The 27,463-nt window shown below is 33.1% G+C and overlaps 1 pseudogene; it reads left to right on the top strand.

The window, feature by feature from the left end:
* The first annotated feature begins 874 nt into the window (after positions 1-874).
* On the top strand, positions 875-27,265 carry LOC125368985 (annotated as a pseudogene).
* Positions 27,266-27,463: the final 198 nt, after the last annotated feature.

Below are 27,463 nucleotides of genomic sequence, written 5' to 3' on the forward strand. Positions count from 1 at the left end.
ATGCATCGAGTCGCACGTGTTCACTCATGCATCATATAAGTTTCATGTCAAATAGGTCGAGTAGCATATCGGTCGGTCGGTCTCGGACATAATGCTGCAAGTTTTAAATAAAGCGAAAATGAAAAGTATACGATATTATATTTTACTGAGAATTATTAAAGTATATTGAACGGTTGGAATAGGACTCGATGGATCAAAGTTCTCTGTATGGATGATGTTCGACACTCGATGCGTCACAGTAAACTGTATGGTGATTCCGAGTGCATAATAATATGATTGCTTATCGGTGAATTGTTTGTGATTAGTCAGGGAGGCTTTAAATAATAATTACTGTGTCACGATTGTATGGATGCTCAAAGAGGTCTTAAATAACATAGTGTTGGGGATATTAATGGGTCTAGGATGTACTCATAGGAAAAATTTATAATAATTTAAATGTTATCTCATTTAATAATTTTATAGTGTTTTGATTATTTTGTTGATAATTATTTTAAATGATTATTTTACGAGAAAATTATTAAATAACTCTAATTTAATTGCAATACTTTAATATTTTAGAATTTTAGATAAGCTAAGTCTTTAAATTTAATTTATTTTGTACTTAAGAATTAGATTGATATTTTTTTATAATAATTAAATTTAGAAGAGGGATATATTATATGAATTAATTTTTTTTTAATAATGGTTGTTAGTGGATTTATGTTTTCTAATTTTGATGGATGGATAAGTAAACAGTAATGGATTGATAGTGGGATGTTACTTGAGGTAACAACATCTGTAGAGGAGACACTTCCTTTTACTATATCGAAGATATATTTTATTAGACAATAATTAGGATAATAATTTTCAATTAATAGGAGGATAAAAGCAAAATATGGCATGGATACGCATGTATTCTTGCGAGTAAGTTAGAATATAACAATTTTATTTTACCTTTTGTTTGTATATTTAATATCTTAAATAATCTTTATACCATAAATTTACACATTCAAATGAAAATTATTTTAAAACATGGGAGCAGTGGCCGATTCGGTCCGATATAATGTGATTAGTTCTGATACCATTGTTTGCTTTTGATATTAATATTAGTCATGAAATTGTTATCTAAAACACTGCCATCAATATATAGAATGTATTTTTCAAACCCTTATATGTTAAAATCGTTTTCCAAGTTGTCTCACTTATAGATTCCTATGATTCAATGAACAATAGCAATAAAATACACTCTCCCTCCATGATTTATTCAATTATGACATTTTCGTCTTTTATGGTGCTGCATTGATTAAGTTTATTTAAAAGACAATTTGAAACGTACTTATTATAATATATATATAGTAGTGCGAAAAGGGGGGAACAAATGAAGTTACTGATATGGTCTTATTAATTATATAGTTAATTGACTTAATTTAGTCATTATTAATTTAATTTAATAATAAATTATATTAATAATTCATTAAATACAAGTTTACTTCTAGAAGTTCAATTCCATTAGGGTTTTCAATCATTAAGTATATTTCAATCTAATTCTAGAATCTTAAAAATTGTTATTTTATAGTACATGCTTGGACCGATCACAATTTAGCTTAAAATGTTTCTTATAAATAATTAATTACCATTTCAATTTCTATATTTATATTAATCACCTGAGATCATTATTAGAAGAAATTAGGAAAAAGAACTATTAGCAACATTATTACTATTTTCATATGATATAAGTATTTATTCTATATTTCTACTTAAATTATGTTAATTTAATTAAAAATATCAAATGCTTAATTACATGGATCAAAATTAGAGTTGGGTGCAATCAAATTCGAACAGTAAACACGTTAATCCATTTTAGTCAATTTGTAGTATTTGTTTTTATTTTAAATTTAATAGTTGTTTTACTTTTTATTATGTGGACAATAATGAGTCCAACTATTAATATTCACATGCTGCTATGTGGGTAAAGCTAGTTAACTATAAAAAAGAAAAGCACAATGTGTTAGCTTTAAACATTATTATTTTAGTTCCGCGTTTAGCAATTTATTATTCTTCTTTACAGTGGTAACCTAACATCATATGATTTAAACAGAACGAAGTGTAGCTTTTCTGGTCATCCTCTAGGTTCTGGTCTCACTCCTACAGCTGCGAAGGCAAGAAGTTTTGTATTGAAGAATTCACATAGATTTCAAGTGGCGCTTCGTTCAGGTCCATTGACCAAACATATTTGATTAGACGCTAAAATTTTGGCACATAACCTTTATTTGGGTTGTGGAGGGTGGATTTACTTATTATCAACCATAAACCTATGGTACATTTCTAAATATTATCAACCATAAACCTATGGTACATTTCTATCAACCATACCAAATTAAATTAAACCAACTATAAGAAAGAAAGAAACCCATGTTGCTTTAGATCAGAAGGGGGATAAAAAGTTGCTGCCAGAATTATTCTACATCACAATACCAGGTTTCTCCTCTATCTCTCTGTCGTCATCTTTCTTCTATGTTTTCTTTTTTACTCTACCTTCTTTATTCTTCTCACTCCAATTTTACCTTTATTTCTTTTAAACCCAAATAGTTCCTCCTTCTTTTCTTGCTTTTCATTTGTTATACTCTTTCACTAGCTCAATCCATAAAACGATGTCCTTGACCTTTTGATTCTGTCTCTGTTGCCCCTCAGTTCTCTATCCTCTTTGGCTCTCACAACCTCTTTTTTTTTCTTTCCTCTTCTCTCTACTTTTTCGAAAACCTCACATCCTACATTTACAAGCAGCAAAATAACTTTTCTTTTTTCATGTTGATTTTTAGTTATGCCATGTTAAATTATTGATGCTACCATTATCTTTGTGCCAAGTTAAATTGTTATTTATGCCATGTGTCTTAGCTTTAAGTTTTTATTTACTCGGTTTTTGTCAAACATTTGTTATGAATAAGAGATTGTTGATTGTATCAATATGTACATGTGTGTGTAAGTTTTAATTTCTTTCAGAAGTTTAATTCTTTATTTTCACTATTGCACTTCACGTCTCTCAGGCACACCCCTGAGCCCCGGCCTTTAATAACTATGGTTGATCCTGTATCACTTTTTCTTCTCTTCCAGACATATCACTTTTTGAACTACTGAACAATAAATTGAGAACTATAATGGATGACATAAAAGCTGCATTCCTTGCTGCTTTAACACAAGATGTACATGTCCTTCCCAACTTCCATGGAAACAAGTATATGATTAGTGATGAAAGGCCTGTTCAGGTTATAGTGCCTGAGTTTTGTTATAGATCTTTGAGCTATTCTTCATGATACAGGTCTCCTGTTGCAGATCCAAAAGCAAAGGGAATTATTTGCGGTATGACCCTTGATACAAGTGATAGACAATTGGCTGTTACCTTGCTGCCATGTTGGGTATTGCATGTGGTACACGCCATATTGTGTGGAGCATTGCAATGCTCATAGTCACATAGTAAGAAAGCATCTCGTTCAATCTTCATGCACTTTTTTTTTTCTGCAGTTTCATGTTTTATATTATGTATAAACATATAACTGGACCTCATATTTTTAGTTGACTAGTGTTATTAGGAGATTTGTTTTATATTGTAATTGTTTACCTTTTCAGTTATATGTTTCTTAGTTAATGGAATGATGACTATATCACGAAATGTAATTTGTTTTAAAACTTTTCGTTCTTTCTTTTATATCTTTATTCCTGGCAGATTGACATGTTGCTTGCATGTGGTGGCCTTTCAAAAAATCCTGTGTCTGTCCAAGAACATACAATTCAGAAGCAAGAGCTCATGCATACCTGATCGGCTGCATTCAGGGCCCTCATGGCCTCACTGAAAGTGGCATATTTTTTTTTGCAGCAGCACCAACCCAATAACATAGACTCACTTTCTCGTGGTAGTACAATAGGGCAACCTGCACCAATCATGAAAAAATAAGCATTAAGTTTGTTAACATGGACACAACACTGAAAAATAAAAACTATTATTCTCAAAAGTAGTCAGAGCAAGCTATCATAGACTTACAATACTGAATTTAGTGCATATTTCTTTAATTTTTATACATGTTGTAAAAGAAAAATTTGTCTGCACATCAACCTGCTTAGTTCTTCCAACTCTGAAACTCAGCGCCAACCTTTTTGGTAGGAACTATCCAAAATTCAGTTTGAGATTCCATGAACTATTCAAGCTAACAATTCAAGATTGAAAGACTTTTCTAGCATATTCGCAATAATTAATAACTAGTGAACGTTGAGACTTCACCCATACATTATATCAAACTGGGAAAGAAATAATTAGAAAAAATTGCGGCCGAGGTAAATGCAAGTAAATGCACATGTATCAACAATTTTTGGTGCAATGGTTGAACCAGATAAGCAACAATGTAGCTACAGCAGGGGCAAGAATATACACTGTTAACCAAATCCCAATCTTTTCCTTCATCCGAATGCCAGCACATAAACCAACCGTCTTATTCTTAACTCGTCTCTACACATGAACATCGCACGGTGGCATAAATGAAAATTCACATGCAAAGGCTACATCTATCAAAATAATGCATACTAATTTTAAAATTACAGAGAGAAAATCTTAAGATGTGAAACAATAAAGAGAGTGAAGATAAGTACTAATAATATCTTCATACATTTCATGACATATAACTAGGTATAAAACAATAAGTGATTAAAGGAGAGGTTTTTAGTGAGTGCAAAACATAATGCAGCTTTTTTTTTGTGCATTTCTGTTTTTGCTGGAATTCCTATTAGTCATTGTTTTCTCTTGGTTCATCCCATTACTGCCACCTCCCTCCACCTCTCTAAGAAAAAAAACAGACCAAAGGAATTTGAAGGAAGTATTACTTCAATATTATTGACCTGCAAAGCACTCATGCTAAGGAATTTTATAGATCAGTTGTGAATAAATAAATTTAAAGGCCCTTACTTAAGATTAGGGCTTGACGTTGATGGTAGAATTCGGCAACACATGGCAGACTTTACCTCATTGCTCCTTCAAAGTTTTGGTGTTTCTGTGTAATATAGAGAAGAAGTTGTAGAAATTGCCTAAATAAATTTTCACTTGCTTGTTTTTCATGCCATACTTTAGCATTGCCCGGGTCTACTCATTTGGTTGAAGTTTTAATTCCATTAATAAACCACCTCTGCATAGCCTTAAACTACATTAATTTCTTTTTTCTACTCAGCACTGCCTTTACTAGTCAATATGTTTTGAATTAGTAACAACTTGCTATTTTGTTGTCCACGGTACATGGATTGGCTCCCATTAATTTCAAAAACAATAGAGAGTTGTATGTTACTATATAAAAATATTTGTAAACTGAGAGGACTGTGGGGGGTGGTATATGCAGCTTGCTTCACTTGATTAAACATTAAACCAATATTCTAAAATGTAAGTAGCTGCTAACCTGGGATTAATACTTATGCAAACTATTCTACTCTATCGTCATATATTTTTTTATTAATATCCATTTGATTCAATTTAATTAACATGACCCTTTCCAGGTCAATCATCCATCAAAAGACCCAAAGGTGAAGCAGTATCATGATGCCAAATACCGAGTATTCTGTGAGCTTTATGAGCAGCAACTATCTCAACGTGCATTAATAATTAAAGCTTTAGAATAGGTCCTGCTGCTAATCAAGACTTGTGAAAACTTGTGCAGGATCATGGGAGTTTGATAAAATCTCAAAAAGAAATCTTTGTAAAGTTGATTGGCATTTTCACTAGGTACATAGCCCAAAGATTTTACAATAGTTCAGAGCTCTGAAAATAAATGATGCCTCCGATTTTTGATTTTCTTGTCAACTTGTTATTGATTCCACTGTAGGAATGGCTTCACACTTAAAGCCCCAAGCTCTTTGAGCGCGACGGATGGAGCTTAGTTTGGGAGCGTCTTACTGTGAGTAGTATATTATACATATATGTATGTATATGCATTTTCTCCTCTCCCCTTTGCAATAAGCATGCATTTAAATATGAATGACATTGATAAAACTTAGTGATTAATATGATATGCGCACATGCATTATGTGAAAGAGTAGATTTTAACTGTATAACGGGATTGAGTTAGAAACTCCTAGACGATGGGGTAATCATCAGACATAGGGGCATCCTTGATAAGTAATATTAGTCTACAAGTGCTTTGTTATTGTTATTTTGATTAGTGTTGCTTGCTGTTTATTGATATTGATGTGATTGTCTGTGTTTGATCTTTCTTTATTAGACTGATTTGACAGTGAAAGTGGGGACCCTCTCAGTTTACTAGAAGATTATATTTTTAGTGGATTTAGAGAGCTTGAAAGTTAGATATTTAGAGAATTATGATCCACGAGACTTCGAATGAAGATATAAATTTTCAAAAGTATTATAAGCATTTTAAAGAAGATTGAAACTATTTTCGAAATGGTTTTATCATTTTCGCAAAGTTTTAAACTTGAGTGTTGTGTCTGATGGTCTTTCAGTATATTTCACATTCATCGAGACGCACGTGTTCACTCATGCATGATATATTTTTCATGTCAAATACGTCGAGTAGCATATCGGTCGGTCGGTCTCGGACATAATGCTGCAAGTTTTAAACAAAGTGAAAATGAAAAGTATGTATAATATACTTAAGCGTGATGGATGGAGCTTAGTTTTGGAGCGTCTTACTGCCAGTTGTACATTATACATATATGTATATATATGCATTTTCTCCTCTCACCTTTGCAATAAGCATGCATTTAAATGCGAGTGAGATTGATGAGACTTAGTGATTAAGATGATATGCGCGCATACATTATGTGAAAAAAGTAGATTTTCACTGCAAAACGGGATTGAGTTAGAACCTCCTAGACGATGGGGTAATCATCGGATATAGGCGCATGTTTGGCAAGTAATATTAGCCTACAAGTGCTTTGTTATTGCTATTTTGATTAGTGTTGCTTGATGTTTATTGATGTTGATGTGATTGTGTGTGTTCGTATATTTAATATGATGTTAATTAGTCTTACAAAAAACATGCATATCGGTCGGTCGATCTCAGACATAATGCTGCAAGTTTTAATCAAAGCGAAAATGAAAAGTATACTAAAATATATTTTACTGAGAATTATTAAAGTATATTGAAGGGTTCGAACAAGACTCGATGGATCAAAGTTCTATATATAGATGACGTTCGAAACTCGATTCATCACAGTAAACTGTATGGTGATTGCGAGTGCATAATAATATGATTGCTTATTGGTGAATTGTTTGTGATTGGTCAGGAAGGCTTTAAATAATAATTATTGTGCCACAGTTGCGTGGATGCTTAAAGAGGTTTTAAATAACGTAGTGTTAGGGATATTTATGGGTCTAGGGTGTACTTATAAGAGAAATTTATAATAATTTAAATTTTATTATTTAATAATTTCATGGGGTTTTGATTATTTTGTTGATAGTTATTTTAAATGATTGTTTTATGAGAAAATTATTAAATAACTCGAGTTTAATTGAAGTAGGCTATTGATAAAATCAAGGCTAATCCTTCACCGCCAAGCAAGCCACGAATGGATCCATTGAAGTATGAGGGTCTAATCACACGAGCTAGAAGCAAGAGATTCAAGGCTGCCTTATGTTCTTTCATGGTCCACGTGATAGACAAGATGCATTCAAGAAGCAAGGTTAGTGAGTTGGACTTAGAAGATCAAGATTCAACTTTGATTAATTGTATTTCATTCATGGATTAAAGCCCAACGTGAAGACATGAAGATCAGATCTTATTTATGTTGAATTCAAGCCTAAACGTAAAGCCCAAGTCCAAGGTTGAATATTCAAAGTCAAAATCCAAATCAAAATAGGAGTCTTATTTTAACAAGTCCAAGTCAAAATAGGAGTTTACTACTCTTTTACTTTAAGTTTTATTTATTTAGGAGTCTTGGCCGCATATCCTAGTCATTCTAGGATTAGAATTATTTAAACTCTATAAATAGAGCTATGTAATTCTGCAAAAGATTACATATATCTTTGATTAAATAGAAAACCTTGCTTTTGCTTAAAGAGTTTTCTTTAAATGTTCTTGAGATTAAAGCTTATTGTTTAGGTTTTGATTTCACTTCTACCTTAATTTAATTCTATTAACTTGTTAGTTTCTATGATTAATTAAGTTCATCTCATTATAGCTATTGATCTTATTTCTTTATAAATAAGGGTGATAGTTCCACAAATAACTTTTGGCAAACCTTATAAGTATTGATCTTGGCGTGTAATCTTCTCTTCCATAGAAAGTTTACATCAGCTATATTTTAATATTTTAGAATTTTAGATAAGTTAAGTCTTTAAATTTAATTTCTTTTGTACTTAAGAACTAGGTTGATATTTTTTTATAATAATAAAATTTGTCTTTCCCTCTGGTCCCACTCCTATAGTTGCGAAGGCAAGAATTTTTGTATTGAAGAATTCACATAGATTTCAAGTGGCGCTTCGTTGAGGTCCATTGACCAAACATGTAACGCCTGCATTTTCTCATCATCCATGTTATGTGCATTTACATTTAATCATTGGGCATATGATGGTATATCAATGATATTTTTATTTTATGAGAACATATATATGGTACAATTCTAAGTAGAGAATAAGAAGCATGATATTAGATTATTAATTTAGATAAGTTGATTAAGTACTTGGGTTATGTGTATTAAGCCTTAAGACTTAATTGAACCAATAGTTGAAGGTTGGGTAAATAGATTGGACTTAAAAGATACAATTAAAAGTTAGTACCTATATATGGTTAGTAAGAATTAATTTAGGGTGATAAAAATAGTTTAGTAGGTGGTGGCATTAAGAGAGGAATATTGGAAATTGGAACCATGAGTAAGCTCATTTTACCTCTTCATTTCTCTAAAATTCGTTCATGGCCAAAAACACAAAATTTGGAATAAGAGAGAGGAGTGGAATACCTAGAAAACTTAAGATTAAGATAGGATTTTGCCAACTATTGAAGGAGCCAAGCTAAAGCTAAAGGATTTAAGCATATTAGCAACCCAAAAGCTGAAATTGGTAAGTTGTTACTTGAGTGTTATTAATTTGTCATTAGGGTTCTTGATTACAAATTAGAAAACTTCATTTGATGGTCTCATTGATTAATTAAAGGTCTGATTATCATGAATTAGTAGAGTATTGAATGATTGCATAAAGATTAAGCTTGATTTAAGTTTAAGTATGTTAAGATAGAAAACTGTCAAAATTCCAGCAACCTTGATATTCTGTATTTTAGGCATAACATGGGTTATATAAGTCCAAATTAAGCTTAATTGGTGTCTATGGAAAGTTTAAAGAGTCCTCTATAACTTTGTAGTTTTGTGATTTTGCTATTTTGCCGTTTTGGTTGCTTAAATTGAGCAAATAGATTGCTGCTCGGGTACAACTAGCTGTATGACCCTTGCTCAGTAATTTGAAAATAATTAAATCTATAGAAGTCGGAATTGAGTAATTCTTCTTGGAGATGAAACTAGACGCATAAATGGATATGTCAATTTAATATGAGATTTTGTATTAAGCCAATTTTGCCCAGCAATAAATATACCTTGGTACTAAATTCTGTCTAGAAAACAGAAATGTTGGAGATTAGTTTTATGCAATTTATTGATGTTAATTTGAGTTATATTGGTATTTAACTAGATGGGAAATGTTTATAGGATATTAAAACAGTAATTGAGAGTCTTAGAGGAAGAGTTAGACCTATGAATTAGAGAGGGATGATCTTGTAATGCATTAGAACTCGCATTTACATGAATATTTGTAATATGCATGAAATGTGAATTGATGAATGTGTTGACAGTACTCAAAGGCCTGGAAAGGAAGTTGTGGAGAAAGGAGGTTCTTATATGCTAAAGGAATAAGTATATTTTGAGTAAGTAAATAGTTAATATTTGCTATGTTCATATATTTAATCAAATGTTCGCAAATGGTTGCGTTTGCTTAATATTGCTTATGTTTGAATGACTGAGATGGAAATGATTGGTGTTGAGTGGAACAATTGTTATTGCTGAAATATGATATAAGTGAAATGATTGAATTGTGATGTTAAGTGCATATGTGCATGTGAATGGTGGATTCCCTATGAAAAAAAATATATATATATATATAAAGCCTTGGGAGGCTAAAGCCTAGAGAGGCTATAAAAGTGTATAATGTGAGATGAGGCGAGCCGTGTGTGATATGTGAGGATGAGGCGGAGCAGCACATTAAAGGGGATCCACAAGCCGTGAGAACTAACCATAATTGTTGAATTGTATTTCTTCTATGATGGTTGTAATGAATTGAGTAGAATGGTATGACTTTATACCTAAACTATGAATATCATGGAAAGTTATGTGATTGGGTGGAAATTGTATTAAGTGTATGTGATATAGATTATGTTGATTATTTATTTACTGAGCTGGAGGCTCACCCTCTCCAAAATTTTTCTTTCAGGTTTGTAAATAGTAGTGCATCCGTTGGTTGTATGCGAAGTCTAGCTTTTAGCGATTCGTCAAGTTGGGCCGGTTGTGAAGTTTCCTCCGATGCATTTTGTATGCGGTTATGTGATATATATGGAAGTGTGCCTTATAAGGCATAAGAAGATGTTTGTAATACTTGTTAAATGATGTTTAAGTATAATCATATGTTTATATATTAATAACCTTGTGTCCGGATTCTTAACAACCTAGATATTGACCTATCTACCGTAGTATATATTCTACGACACTTGTATGCTTCCGGCTAATGTTTATTGGTTAGTATGTGATGGGGTGTTACATTTTAGTGGTATCGAGCAGGGATTAGATTCATTGGGAGTAGATTCATGTTGCACATCATTAAGCATATGATATATGTTCTTTGAACTTGACCGAATATTTGCATTTCATATATATAGATGGAGAGACAAGGAGAACAGAACGGCCCGGATAAGTCATTAGAGTCTGCATGGTCATGAAAATGCATCCGAACATGATCAACATGATGAGCATGAGCTACATTCGAAAATGCTGCACAATCGAATGTACAAAATGTTATGGAACAGTTTATGGATTTTCCGATGCAACGGGCAAACAACAAGCACCGCTCGGACTCAACAACAAAAGGTCATGATAGATAAGAATTATGAAAGAGTTAGGAAACAAGGTGCTAATGTTTTCAAGGTACTACCGATCCTCACGAAATACGAAGGGTGTTGGATAGATTTAATTGCACATCCGAACAAAGGCTTCTATATACGATCTTTAATAGAAAAGATGCACTTGATTGGTGGGAAACAGTTTTAAGAAGCAAAGATCGACCAATGACTTTGACTTGGAATGATTTCTTGAGAGAATTTGCTGAGAAGTATACTCCAGAAATTTATAGAGACAGAAAGAAGCTTGAATTTCTTCAGTTGAAACAGAATGATATGTCAGTTGCAGAGTACGAAGTTCAATTTGTGAGATTATGTAAGTATGCACCGGAAGAAATAGCCACCAAGAACTGAAAGGAAGAAATTTGAGATGGGTTTGAGGCTTGACATTCGTGAGAAAATGGCGTTGAAACCTCATAATTACAATGCCTCAATTGAAGCCGCTTTGAGAGTCAAGAAACATCATTTGAAAGGAATACTATGGAAGCTAAAAGAAGAAGATCATTGGTGCTTATAGTAATCCTCCAAGACATATTAGTATTTCTTCGTTTAGAGGCTCTAATTCACAGCGGAGTAGTTATCGTGGACGAGGGTTTGGTGGTCAGTCTAGTAGATCCTCCATAGTACCTTATAGTAGAGGTGGATACAATTCATCCAGACTTGAGGGAGGACAAGTTTCACCAAGAGGGTTTGCTCCTGTTTGTCCTACGTGCAACAGGAGACATACTGGAGAATGTTGGGGACCTAGACCAATAGTATGTTTTACTTGTAGTAGGCCAGGACATTATTCTAGAGATTGTCCTATGAGAAGAAATAATGCTGGAGAATCTTATACAGTGGGTCGGTAGTGTTGGTGAAAATATTCCAGTTGGTTCAGGAGAGGAAGAGGTGGCGAGCAGTTTAACTATTTCAGCAACACCATCGAACAAATTGGTCAACCACAAGCACAAGCTAGAGTATTTGCTACTACTAGAAATGAAGCATTTGTAGCACCTGAAATTGTTATCGTATACTTTCTATTCATGATTCGATGCACATGTTCTTATTGATCCCGGATCCACATGTTCATTCATATCACATGATTTTGCATCGCATGTTCATGCTAATATAGAGGCATTAGGTTATGATATATATGTATCTATGCCTGCCGGGGTATTATCAGTAAATCGATAGTGAGATCATGTCCTGTAGTAGTAGATAGTGTCAAACTACATGCGATTTGGTTGTTATTAATCTTAGAGTTTGATGTTATTTTGGGGATGGATTGGTTGTCAAGAAATCATGCTATTGTTGATTGTAAAACGAAGGAAGTGGCTATGGAAATACAAGGAGAAATGAAAATAGTAATGGTGGGTGAAAGGAAGACAATTCCTAATTGTTTGATTTCAGCAATCGCATGTCGTTAATTAAAAATGGATGTGAAGCATATCTAATTAGTTTTATAGATACTACTAAGGTCAGTCCAGGGTATTAGACATTCCAAAGGTCGAGAATTTCCTAACATATTCTTAGATGATTTGCCCGGTTTGCCACCAAATCGAGAGGTTGATTTTGAGATTGACATCATCCGCATCGCACCTATTTCCATTGCACCATACAGAATGGCTCCATTAGAATTGAAAGAATTAAAGAAGCAATTAGAAGAGTTACTTGATAAAGGTTTCATCAGGCCAAGTACTTCACCTTGGGAGCACCAGTCTGTTTGTGAAGAAAAGGATGGTAGTATGCGATTATGTATTGATTATAGGCAATTGAATAGGATTACAGTGAAGAATAAATATCCATTGCCGAGAATTGATGATTTGCTTGATCGGTTAAAAGGTGCAACTGTGTTCTCTAAAATTGATTTAAGATCGGTTATTGGCAACTCCGGGTTGAAGAGAAATCTATTGCCAAGACGATTCGAACAAGGTATGGGCACTATGAATTTATTGTGATGCCATTTGGTTTAACAAATGCTCCCGCTGTTTTTATGTCAACGATGAACAAGACTTTCCAGCCATATTTAGATCACTTTGTTATTGTGTTCATTGATGATATTCGATTTACTCTAGAAGCCCGGAAGAGCATGAACAACACTTGAGAATTGTTTCTGATTTTGAGGGAAAACAGTTGTATGCAAAATTCAACAAATGCGAGTTTTGGATGGAGGAAATTGCATTCTTAGGGCATATTATTTCTAAACATGGAGTGCAACCAGATTCATCAAAGATTAAAGCAATTATTGAATGGGAACCGCCTAGAAATGTTTCAAGTTCAAGTTTTCTTGGGTTAGGCTATTATAGAAGATTTGTAAAGATTTTCGGTTATTGCTAAGCCTCTAACAGCTTTGTTAAAGAAGAATGTGCCATTCCGTTGGACGGAGTTATGTGATCAAAATTTTCAAGAGTTGAAGAAAAGGCTTACTACTACACCGATACTCGCATTGCCATCCGAAATGGAGGTTATGTTGTATATCGATGCTTCTAGGCAAGGACTTGGATGTGTCTTAATGCAGCATGGGAAGGTTATAGCTTATGCTTCAAGACAATTGCGACCTCATGAGCTGAATTATCCTACACATGATCTTGAATTAGCGGTATTGTACATGCATTGAAGATATGGCGACATTATTTATACGGGAGACATTTCAGATATTTACCGATCATAAGAGTTTGAAATATATCCCTACGCGGAAAGAGTTGAATCCGAGACAACGAAGATGGATTGAGCTTCCGAAGGATTATGATTGCACTATTGATTATCATCCTGGAAAGCAAATGTTGTTGCCGATGCTTTAAGTAGGAAGTCGTTGGAAAATTTTCAAGTATGATTTGCTACAATGTAGAATATTTAGTTGCACTTAGAGCTATGGATGTGAAGTTTTATGTTTATGACAATGATCTGTTAGCCACATTACAAGTAAAGCCTTTGATTGGAGATAAAATTAAAGATGCAGTGTGAAGATTCTTATTTGCAAAGGATGAAGGGTAGAGTACAAGAAGGAAAGAATACACAATTTGTGTTGAAAGATGATGGTGTGTTATTGAATAGAAATCGTGTATGTGTACCGATGTAGGAAATTTGAGAAAGGAAATCATGCATGAAGCGCACTATGCACCTTATGCAATGCATCCTGGAAGTACCAAAATGTACAAAATTTGAAGCCTTATTATTGGTGGTAATGAAGAAGGATGTGGCGAATTTGTGAGTAAGTGTTTGACATGTCGGCAAGTGAAAGGAGAGCACCGTGCACCGCAGGTAAACTTCATTCTTTATCTATACCTGTGTGGAAGTGGGATAAGATTACTATGGATTTTGTTATGGGATTGCCGTACATTTAACAAGCATGATGCTATTTGGGTAATTGTTGATCGACTTACTAAATGTGCTCATTTCTTACCCGTGAAACAAACAGATTCACTTGATAAACTTGCTGAATTGTATATTTCGAGATTGTTAGATTGCATGGTGTGCCTATATCTATTGTATCGGATAGGGATCCTAGATTTACTTCGTTTCGGGAGAGTTTGCGAAGCATATGGTACTAAGCTTCATTTCGATGCGACTTTTCATCCTCAAACAGATGGGCAATCGGAAGAACTATTCGGACATTAGAAGATATGATGAGGGCTTGCACACTTGAGTTCAAGGGTAACCGGGATGATTACATACCACGGATGGAATTTATGATAACAGTTTTCATTCTAGTATCGGTATGGCTCCTTATGAAGCTTTGTATGGGAGGAAATGTAGAAGTCCAGTTCTTTGGGATGTTGAAGGTTTAAGACGACTTGAAGGTCCGAATTGGTACAAGAAACAGTGGATAAAATAGAGATAGTTAAAAGAATTTGAAAGTAGCACAGATGACAAAAGAGTTATGCTGATTTGCATCAAGGGAAATGGAATATATTGTGGGTGATAAAGTTTTCTTGCGGGTATCACCATGGAAAGGAATATTAAGGTTTGGTAAACAAGGGAAATTGAGTCCGAGGTATGTAGGACCTTATGAAATTATTGAAAGAGTTGGACCATTGGCTTATAGGTTAGCATTACCTACGAGTTGTCTTCTATTCATGATGTTTTCACGTTTCTATGTTGAGGCGATATAGATCGGATCCTTGTCATATCATTCCGAGCCGGAGATAGAAATCACGGAAAGTTGACATATGTGGAAGAACCGATAGAAATTCTTGATCGAAGGGTTAAGAAATTGAGAAATAAAGACATTCCTATGGTCAAAATTAAGTGGAGTCATCATTCACCAAGAGAAGCAACTTGGGAAGTAGAAGAGCATATGAGATGAAGTATCCGCATCTATTCCATTGTAATGTTGGTGAGTTGTTAAAATTTGAAATTTCTTAAGGAAGGAGAGTTGTAACGCCTGCATTTTCTCATCATCCATGTTATGTGCATTTACATTTAATCATTGGGCATATGATGGTATATCAATGATATTTTATTTTATGAGAACATATATATATTAATTATAAGTAGAGAATAAGAAGCATGATATTAGATTATTAATTTAGATAAGTTGATTAAGTACTTGGGTTATGTGTATTAAGCCTTAAGACTTAATTGAACCAATAGTTGAAGGTTGGGTAAATAGATTGGACTTAAAAGATACAATTAAAAGTTAGTACCTATATATGGTTAGTAAGAATTAATTTAGGGTGATAAAAATAGTTTAGTAGGTGGTGGCATTAAGAGAGGAATATTGGAAATTGGAACCATGAGTAAGCTCATTTTACCTCTTCATTTCTCTAAAATTCGTTCATGGCCAAAAACACAAAATTTGGAATAAGAGAGGAGTGGAATACCTAGAAAACTTAAGATTAAGATAGGATTTTGCCAACTATTGAAGGAGCCAAGCTAAAGCTAAAGGATTTAAGCATATTAGCAACCCAAAGCTGAAATTGGTAAGTTGTTACTTGAGTGTTATTAATTTGTCATTAGGGTTCTTGATTACAAATTAGAAAAACTTCATTTGATGGTCTCATTGATTAATTAAAGGTCTGATTATCATGAATTAGTAGAGTATTGAATGATTGCATAAAGATTAAGCTTGATTTAAGTTTAAGTATGTTAAGATAGAAAACTGTCAAAATTCCAGCAACCTTGATATTCTGTATTTTAGGCATAACATGGGTTATATAAGTCCAAATTAAGCTTAATTGGTGTCTATGGAAAGTTTAAAGAGTCCTCTATAACTTTGTAGTTTTGTGATTTTGCTATTTTGCCGTTTTGGTTGCTTAAATTGAGCAAATAGATTGCTGCTCGGGTACAACTAGCTGTATGACCCTTGCTCAGTAATTTGAAAATAATTAAATCTATAGAAGTCGGAATTGAGTAATTCTTCTTGGAGATGAAACTAGACGCATAAATGGATATGTCAATTTAATATGAGATTTTGTATTAAGCCAATTTTGCCCAGCAATAAATATACCTTGGTACTAAATTCTGTCTAGAAAACAGAAATGTTGGAGATTAGTTTTATGCAATTTATTGATGTTAATTTGAGTTATATTGGTATTTAACTAGATGGGAAATGTTTATAGGATATTAAAACAGTAATTGAGAGTCTTAGAGGAAGAGTTAGACCTATGAATTAGAGAGGGATGATCTTGTAATGCATTAGAACTCGCATTTACATGAATATTTGTAATATGCATGAAATGTGAATTGATGAATGTGTTGACAGTACTCAAAGGCCCGGAAAGGAAGTTGTGGAGAAAGGAGGTTCTTATATGCTAAAGGAATAAGTATATTTTGAGTAAGTAAATAGTTAATATTTGCTATGTTCATATATTTAATCAAATGTTCGCAAATGGTTGCGTTTGCTTAATATTGCTTATGTTTGAATGACTGAGATGGAAATGATTGGTGTTGAGTGGAACAATTGTTATTGCTGAAATATGATATAAGTGAAATGATTGAATTGTGATGTTAAGTGCATATGTGCATGTGAATGGTGGATTCCCTATGAAAAAAATATATATATATAAAGCCTTGGGAGGCTAAAGCCTAGAGAGGCTATAAAAGTGTATAATGTGAGATGAGGCGGGCGACTTACGTGTGTGATATGTGAGGATGAGGCGGAGCAGCACATTAAAGGGGATCCACAAGCCGTGAGAACTAACCATAATTGTTGAATTGTATTTCTTCTATGATGGTTGTAATGAATTGAGTAGAATGGTATGACTTTATACCTAAACTATGAATATCATGGAAAGTTATGTGATTGGGTGGAAATTGTATTAAGTGTATGTGATATAGATTATGTTGATTATTTATTTACCGAAATGGAGGCTCACCCTTCTCCAAAATTTTTCTTTCAGGTTTGTAAATAGTAGTGCATCCGTTGGTTGTATGCGAAGTCTAGCTTTTAGCGATTCTCAAGTTGGGCCAGTTTTGTGAAGTCTCCTCCTGATGCATTTTTGTATGCAGTTATGTGATATATATGGAAGTGTGCCTTATAAGGCATAAGAAGATGTTTGTAATACTTGTTAAATGATGTTTAAGTATAATCATATGTTTATATATTAATAACCTTGTGTCTGGATTCTTAACAACCTACATATTGACCTATCTACCTGTAGTATATATTCTACGACACTTGTATGCTTCCTGGCTAATGTTTATTGGTTAGTATGTGATGGGGGTGTTACAAAACATATTTGATTAGACGCTAAAATTTTAGCACATAACCTTTATTTAGGCTGTAGAGGGTGGATTTATTTATTATCAACCATAAACCTATGGTACATTTCTAAGTATTTGCCTGTATGTTTAGGAACTAGGTCTTGAAGCTAGAACTCCTGTAGGGACTTCACTGATTGATGCTCATGCTGGTGGCGTGGGGATCATGGAGAGTGTTCCTCTTCCTGACATAGATTCTGATGTTAAAGGTATTATGTCATTTGGAATGAAAGATAGATCTGTTACCTTTATTGTCTGTTAAGTCCTGTGACAGAAAAAAGATACTTCCTCACTTTCTTATAAACTTTTTCTTTACAGAGCATGATAAGGAAGCAATATGTCATCATATGGCTTTAGTCTGTGGTACTTCTACTTGTCATATGGCTGTATCACAGAGCAAGCTGTTCATTCTTGGAGTTTGGGGACCTTTTTGGTCAGTAACATCTACAATTTCTAATATCAATATCTGTCTCTCTGAAAATTATTACAGTGTGCTATCATTTTGGAGTATTATGAATGTTATAATGAAATGATTTTTAAGACAATGGATGTGCAGACATGCAAACATATTATCATACTTTAATCAAAAGTCAGAGTTTATTTGTCCACAGGAATTTATTGCTGAACTTAACCTCAAGGCCTCTTTTCTTTAATTCCTGCAGCAATGATCCCTGAGTATTGGCTTGCAGAGGGTGGGTAGAGTGCTACTGGTGTATTATTAGATTACATCATAGAAAATCATGTTGCTTCTCCCCGCCTTGCAAACCGTACTGCTTCTTAGAGTAGGATATCAGTTTCCAGCATATTCATTTTAACTAAATTATATTTAGTACTTTTTTACGTAGTATTGAGGCTTAATTGATCCCCATAGTTGTTAAAGGTGCACGAGGCATAAGCCCTAATGCCTCAAACACTAAAAGGTGGGAGATGTGGGCACGAGCTTTTTAGTTTGAAGTTATTTTTTTCCCTTTTCTTTAACTGTTTCCATATTTATACAATCTCCAGCATTAATCTCAATATGCAAGTGAACTTATGAAGATCATGCATACCAAATTAAAAAAAACCAACTCTAAGAAAGAAAGAAACCCATGTTGCTTTAGATCAGAAGGGGGATAAAAGGTTGCTGCTAGAATTATTCTACATCACAATACTCGGTTTCTCCTCTATCTCTCTGTCATCATCTTTCTTCTATGTTTTCTTTTTTAGTCTACCTTTTCTATTCTTCTCACTCCAATTTTACCTTTATTTTTTTTTAAACCCAAATTGTTCCTCCTTCTTTTCTTGCTTTTCATTTGTTATAGTCTTTCATTAGCTCAATCCATAAAACGATGTCCTTGAACTTTTGATTCTGTCTCTGCTGTCCCTCAGTTCTCTGTCCTCTTTGGCTCTCACAACCTCTTTTCTTTTTTTCTTTCCTCTTCTCTCTACTTTTTTGGAAACCTCACATCCTACATTTACAAGCAGCAAAATAACTTTTCCTTTTCATGTTGATTTTTAGTTATGCCATGTTAAATTATTGATGCTACCATTATCTTTGTCCCAAGTTAAATTGTTAATTGTGCCATGTGTCTTAGCATTAAGTTTTTATTTACTCGGTTTTTGTCAAACATTTGTTACGAATAAGAGATTGTTGATTGTATTAATATGTACATGTGTGTGAAAATTTTAATTTCTTTCAGAAGTTTAATTCTTTATTTTCTTCACTGTTTCACTTCACGTCTCTCAGGCACACCCCTGAGCACCCGCGTTTAATAACTATGGTTGATCCTGTATCACTTTTTCTTGTCTTCCAGACATATCATTGTTTGAACTACTGAACAATAAATTGAGGACTATAATGGATGACATAAAGGCTCCATTCCTTGCTGCTTTAACACAAGATGTACATGTCCTTCCCAACTTCCATGGAAACAAGTATATGATTAGTGATGAAAGGCCTTTTCAGGTTATAGTGCCTAAGTTTTGTTATAGATCTTTGAGCTGTTAACTTCTTCATGCTACAGGTCTCCTGCTGCAGATCCAAAAGCAAAGGGAATTATTTGTGGCATGATCCTTGACATAAGTGATAGACAATTGGATGTTCTATATCTTGCTGTCGTGCAGGGTATTGCATATGGTACACGTCATATTGTGGAGCATTCACACAGTAAGAAAGCATCCCTTTTAAATAAATAAAATTTGTGATGATTGAAATGTAAAAGTTAGTAAATTGTATCTTTTGCATGTTTTGTTTCTATGAAGACAATGTGTGATTTTAACATTATTTCTTCTTTGTCTCTCTAATTGAAGTTTTGATATTGAACTTGCACATGTTCAAATTTCTGAAATGATATTAGTATGGTATCAATTATAAATGGCAACTGCTTGAATTTAATATTTATCACAATACAAAAAAACAGAAACCATTTATTTTCTTGCCAACGCATGAGACTTGTGCATTTTTATGCTAATGGGTTTGCTAGGATGAGATTTTACTGGAATTTAGATGTTGGATGGAAATTATACATAATGTAACTAAATATGTTGATATAATAATTATATTAAGCAATAGTTAGATCTCTTTGTTTTTAATAGTTGTTGCTTAAAACAATGACTAATTTGATTCTAAATATCAATACTTTCATGATTCTACTTGTATTATATCTTGAACTTTTATCTGAAATGCTCTGCGATACAAACTAGGAGGGAGTAGCTTAATTTTCACGGGTTGTAAAGCTACTGCCCCTCGTAATTTTTCCATGTATGCTAGTAAGATTCAAACATGCAACTTGCATGAATGCTTTTTTGCCAATTGTTCTTTTCTTCTATATCATTGGTTGCTTCTCGGTTATCTATATGTCCTTTGGGAGATGTAGTTATATTATAGAAGCAAAAAAATTACCAGTAAATTAATCTTCTTGTCAAAATTTACAATGCAGATCATATTACACGTTTCACGAAATATACATACATCCAACACAACAAATATTTAGCTTTTTATTGTGCTTTAATTTGCAGAAAGCTATGTTTTTTAGGTGACTAATAGAGGTTTCTACTGTTATCTTGGTCATTAATTGATAGAAAAATAACATGTTTTATGTTTATCATTTTTATCATATTGTTTATGTTAGGGTGTTCTGTAATAACTTTGACATTCTACAACAAGTAAGCATGAGTGATTCTTTACTCAGAGGATTGAACCTTTGGGCTTTCATTCTCTTTATTCTACTTAGAAATTACTTTCCTTCTTGATGGATTACTAGAGGGTTCAAAAGTCCAATATTCAGAGAATCATGGTCCATTAGAGTTTGAAATGAACCTATATATAAAGATGTTTCTATATAGCTTCCAAAATATTATGAGCATTGAAAAAAATGATTGAAACTGTTTTCAAATAGCGTTGTCATTTTTCTAAGTTTTGAACTTGAGCCTTGTGTCTGACGATCTTTCAGTAGTCTGCATATGTATTGAGTCGCACATGTTCATTCATACATCATAAAATTCACATGTCAAATACATCGAGTAACATATTGGTTGTTGGTCTCAAACACAATGTTGCGAGTTTAAAATCAAGAGAAAATGAAAAATTATACTAAAATTTACAGCAATTTAAATTTTATCGTTTAGTAATTTCATAGTGTTAGGGTTATTTTGGTGAGAGTTGTTATTTTAAATGATTATTTACAAGAAAATTATTAAATAATTAGAATTTAATTGTAGTAGTTTACACTTTTACTTTTGAATTTTAAATAAATTATGTGTATATTGTTAATTAATTTTGGATTTAAGGATTAAAGTGATTTTCATGAGATAACAAAATTTGGAGGAGGAAAATATTATATGAGTTAATACTTTTTCTGTTAATAATAAACGGTTATAGCTTGATAGTGGGATGGTACTTGAGGTGGCAAAATATATAGACGACACTTATTCTTTAAGTATATCAAGATAATTATTTAGAAAAAAGTTTAGTTTTCATTAAATAGGAGGATTAAAGTGAAAATATGGCATGGATAGTGGATATTGTAGAGACGCATGTCCTCTTGCATGAGTAAGTTAGAACATACCAATTTAGTTTTAGTTAATATCTCTTTATGTTTTTAAATTTAATATCTCAAGTAACCATTTATGTCCTAATTTTCTTTTCTCGCTATATATTCTCTACAATTTTTACTGTTCACCATCCTCTTCCTTTGATTATCGCTTTGTATGTCAATGGTAAAGGCTTTTTTGATTAAATCCAACTCCATAGCTCTCCTAGCTATTCTTTAAATCCAATTTTTACTGTTCACCATCCTTTAGGTATGTGATATTATGATTGGATTGGAAATTGATGCTTGTACGATTTGATCCATACTTGAAGATTGAAGCTTGAAGTACATAAGGATTAGGTTGGCACAAGCGAAGTTGAAGGCTGTTTAGAGTTTAAATTGGAGAACTGATGATGAGTTTGAAGCTATCAACTCCAAGAGTTACATTGTTTGAGAATGATTCTTGGGCTAATTATAACTTCTTAATTTTCTTATTTTGTTACTATCTCCATGATTAGGTTAGTAACTATTCTTTAATTTTATTTAGTTGCATGAAGTGAATAAGGGTTTGGGTTACTTTAAATGATCATTATTGACTGTACTATGTTTGATTTTATGTTTATGGCTTAATTTTTGTATTGTGGCATGAGATGTTAGATTGGTGTTATGCCAAATTATGTAAATTTTAGGTTGGTCCTTCGAAGTGTGAATTTGATTGGAATTTCGGATTTCAGTCCCGTGTGTGACAGTCCACTTGTTTGAGCATTATCTAGAGTTCCACAACTCCAAATGAGGCGAAATCTGAACCTATAGAAACTTTGATCCATCCTCTAAAACTATTTATTTTGTGGAAGGCCTAATTCTGCTGTTTTGGAAGTAAAATTGAGTATTAGATTTTTATGGTCAATCTGACCTGACAGATTGCGTATCTATAATGTTTTATTTAGTCCTCTTTGTTCACTTTTCCAAATGGCAGAAGACCAATTAGAAATGAAACTAGACTTAATGTCCTTGTGATATGGAAAAGATGGTACTAGTAATGCTTCCTAGAATTTTTTGAGACAATTTTGAGTAGAGCCTCAGAAATCTATCATAGATGACAGTTTGTTGATTATGTATGTGATATATTTGCCGATTAATTGCTTGAGAAAATCTATTTTTTTGATGCCATGTGATTAGTATGTGATATATTTGTTGATACATTGCTGGTGGGAGCTTTGGTTTTGTAATTAAAGGTTGATTTTAATATTTTTTTGCTTAAGCCCTGAATTTTGTTTTAAGTTTTTTCTTGATAGTCAAATTTGAAAATTAATATGCCAAATTCTACGACACATGAATGATTGATTTTTGGGTATGTTGTTTCCTGTCTGTGTAGTTTATGGGTATAAAATGGCACTTTGATCCAACGGTCGGATCTTGACCTATGGCCATTTTTCTAGGGACTACACGGAGAGAATTTTCTAAACTAGAATTAGGGATCTTCCTTGTTTCTTTGGATTGCTGTCTAGTTTGGAAAATTGCAATTACCCCTTTTAATTTAATGAATATCTGACAGGCTTCTATACAAGAATTTATGGGATTTAAGCCCTTAGTTTAAGTTGAAAGTGGTGTCTAATGCAGTCTGATATAATCTGATTAGATCTTTTATTATTGCATTGGTTTTGATATCAATTTCATGATACTTTATTTAAAACTTGCCATCAACATAAGGAAAGTGTCTTTTAGAACTTATGTTAAAGACTGATTTCCAGGTTGTGTCACTTATAGATTCTTATGTTGAATGAGCATAGCAATAGAATACATCCTCACCTCCATGATTTATCCGATTATAACACTTTCTTCTTTTATGATGCATATTGATAAAGTTTATTTATTATACAATTTGAAACATAGTTTTGTATCTATAAAAACAGAAGCAAAGCATGCCGGCACTTGTGGATTCAGGGGCACAAGAAGAGGAACGCCATTTGCAGCTCAAACCGCAGTAGGAAATGCTATTCGAATAGTAGTGGATCAAGGTATGCAACAGGCAGAAGTCATGATAAAAGGTCCTGGGCGACACACGTGCTGACATCAAACATGATGAAGTGTAGCTTTCCCTGGTCATTCTTTGGGTTCTGGTTTGACTCTTGCAGCTGCAAAGGCAAGAAATTTTATACTGAAGAATTCACATTGATTTCAGATGGTGCTTCGTTGAGGTCCATTGACCAAGTCGCATTTGATTAAATGCTAAAATTTTGGCACATAACCTTTATCTATGCTAGAATTCACATTGTCAACCATAAACCTACGGGACATTTCTATATTATTTATTTTAAGTATTTGCCTATATGTTTAGGAACTAGGTCCTGAAGCTGGAACTCCTATTGGGACTTCACTGCTTGATGCTTATGCTGGTGGTGTAGGGATCATGGAGAGTGTTCCTCTTCTTGATTATATAAATATATATACGTCTGTCTAAAATTTCAATTTCTTTCAGAAGTTTTATTCTTTTATTTTCTTCTCTTTTGCATGTCACGTCTCTCAAGCATACACCTAATTATGCACCTTTAATAACTATGTTTGATCATATATTACTTGTCTTCCAGACATTTCATTGTTCGAACTATTGAACAATATTTTGAGGACTATAATGGATGACCTAAATGCTGCATTTGCTGCTTTAACACAAGATGTACATGTCCTTCCCGACTTTCATGGAAATAGGTCAACGATTAGTGAATATAAGGCCCTTTCAGGTTATAGTGCCCAATTGTTTTTATTAATCATTGAGCTTTTAAATTCTTTATACTACAGATCTCTTGTTGCATATCCAAAGGTAAAGGGAATTATTTATGGCATGACCCTTTACATTAGTGATAGACAATTGGCTCTTTCATACCTTGCTACCATGCGGGGTATTGCATACGATACACACCATATTGTGGAGCATTGCAATGCTCATGGTCATAAAGTAAGAAGCATTGCTTTTAATCTTCACGCATTTATTCTTCTGTAATGACATGTTTAATATTATGTTTAAATATATAACTGCATCTCAAACTTTCAGTTGATTTGTATTATCATGAGATTTGTTTTATAATGTAGTTGTTTATATTTTCAGCTATGTGTTTCTTAGTTAGTGGAATGATGGCTATACCTCCATATGTAATTTGTTTTAACACTTTCTGTTCTTTCTTGTATATCTTCTTCCCTTGCAGGTGACATGCTGCTTGCATGTAGTGGCCTTTCAAGAAACTGTGTTTGTTCAAGAATATACAGATATTATTGGTACTTATCTTCATAATCTCTTTATATTTTTCACATCTTAAAATTTTTCCCACTGATTTTAAAATTATAGTGCATTCTTTTGATCAATGGATAGCCTTTATAAAGTTTCATTGTTGCCACTGCAATTTCTTCTCATTATTCTTTTCCCAGTTTGATATAATGTATGGTGAAGTCTCAATGTTCACTAGTTATTAATTATTGTGAATATACGTTGTTAGGAAAGTCTTTTAATCTTGAATTGGTGGCTTGAATAGTTCATGAAACCTCAAATTGAACCTTGTATAGTTCATACCAATAAGGTTTTGATGTAGGACGAATTTAGGAAACCTGTTCTATGTTGATTTCTTGAAAAAATAAAGGTTAAGATTGAATTTCATATCTGATTTAGTAGAAATTCCGATATTGAAATAGAGGAATAGAAAAGAAATGACAAGAAAACTTCTAAGAGTCAAGACTTAGAAGGTTTCGGATCACACCTAAAGAAGATTAAAACACACAATTCTAGACCAACAATTTGCAGGAAATATTTGTTAATAAACTTGGAAAACTCTTAATAATAATTGTTATAAACCTAGATATTTATAGACTAAACTAATCCTACCACTACTAAATTAAGTTAAACTTCTAATTCGCACTTAAAATAAATAAAGACTTTTAAAAATGAATTTTAACTATTGTTCCAACAAAACTGGAAATTACAGAAATTCCCCTTGCAAAGCTAGAAATTATGGAAATACCTTTTGAGTGTTGAAATTATAAAAGTTAGACCAAAACACTAAATCTCGTGATTCTTTGAATTTTATTTTTCTTGATATCAGGTTCATAGTGAGTTTCAGAGTTAGGAGAATTGTGCAGGTTGGGATTGCAACAAATTTTTCTTTTAGAACATGTATACAATTAAAGAGACATGCACTAAATTCAGTATTGTAAGACTATGATAGCTCGCTCTGACTATTTTTGAGAATAATAGCTTTTCTATTATTTTTTCAGTGTTGTGTGCATGTTAATAAACTTAATACTTACTTGTTCAGGACTGGTGTAGGTTGCCCTATTGTACTACCACGAGTATTAGGTGTTGTTATTCTTGGTGCTGTTGCCGCAAAATATGCTGGTCTCAGTGAGGCCATGATGGCCCTGAATGCAGCCGGTCAGGGATGCATGAGCTCTTGTTTCTAAATCTTCAGTTCAATTCATAACTTTTATGACATATAACTATAAAAAAAATAATAAATGATTAGGGGAGAGGTTTTAAGTCAGTGCAAAACATAATGCAACTTTTCTTGTGCGTTCTGTTTTTGCTGGAATTCCTATTAGTCATTATTTTTCTCTTGGTTCGTCCCATTCCCTCCACTTTCTTCCACCCCTCTAAAAAAAATGAGAAAAATAGACAAAAGGACTTCGAAGGAAGTATTACTTCAATGACGTTGACCTCAATTATGCTACAAAATTTTATAGATCAGTTGTGAATAAATAAGTCTAAAGGCCCTTGCTTAAGATCTAGGCTTGAAGTTAATAGTAGAATCCGACAACCCATGGTAGACTTTACCTCATTGCTCCTTCAAAGTTTTGGTGTTTTGTGTATTATAGAGAAGAAGTTGCAGAAATTGCCTAAATGAGTTTTCATTTGCATTTTGTTTCTTATGCCATATTTTAGCACTGCCTGGGTCTAATCATTTGGTTGAAGTTTGATTACATTAATAACCACCTCTGCATAGCCTTAAACTACATTAATTTATTTTTCTATGCAGCACTGCCTTTACTAGTCAATATGTTTTGAATAGTTATCTAGTATGTTTGATTAGTAACAACTTGCTATTTTATTGTCAACGGTACATGGATTGGCTTTCGTTAATTTCAAAATCAATAGGAGTTGTATGTTACTATATAAAATAAAATAGGGTGCAAACTGAGAGGACTGTAGTTGCTAACCTGGGATATTCTAAAATGTAAGTAGCTGCTAACCTGGGATTAAGACTTGTGCAAACTGTTCTACTCTGTCGTCATGTATTTTTTTTATTAATATCCACTTGATTCAATGTAATTAACCTGACTCTTTTCCAGGTTATTCATCCGTCAAAAGACCCAAAGTTGAAGCAGTATCATGATGCCAAATACCAAGTATTCCGGGAGCTTTATGAGCAGCAACTATCTCAACGTGCATTAATTGCTAAAGCTTTGGAATAGATACTGCTGCTACTCAGGACTTGTGTAAACTTGTGCAGGATTATAGGAGTTTGATAAAATCTCAGAAAGAAATCTTTTGTAAAGTTGATTGGCATTTTCACCAGGTACATAACCCAGAGATTTTACAACAGTTTAGAGCTTTGAAAATAAATGATGCTTCCGATTTTTTATTTTCTTATCAGCTTGTTATTGATTCTG

This window comes from Ricinus communis, unplaced genomic scaffold (genome assembly GCF_019578655.1).
Source record: "Ricinus communis isolate WT05 ecotype wild-type unplaced genomic scaffold, ASM1957865v1 Ctg31, whole genome shotgun sequence".
Lineage (NCBI taxonomy): Eukaryota > Viridiplantae > Streptophyta > Magnoliopsida > Malpighiales > Euphorbiaceae > Ricinus > Ricinus communis.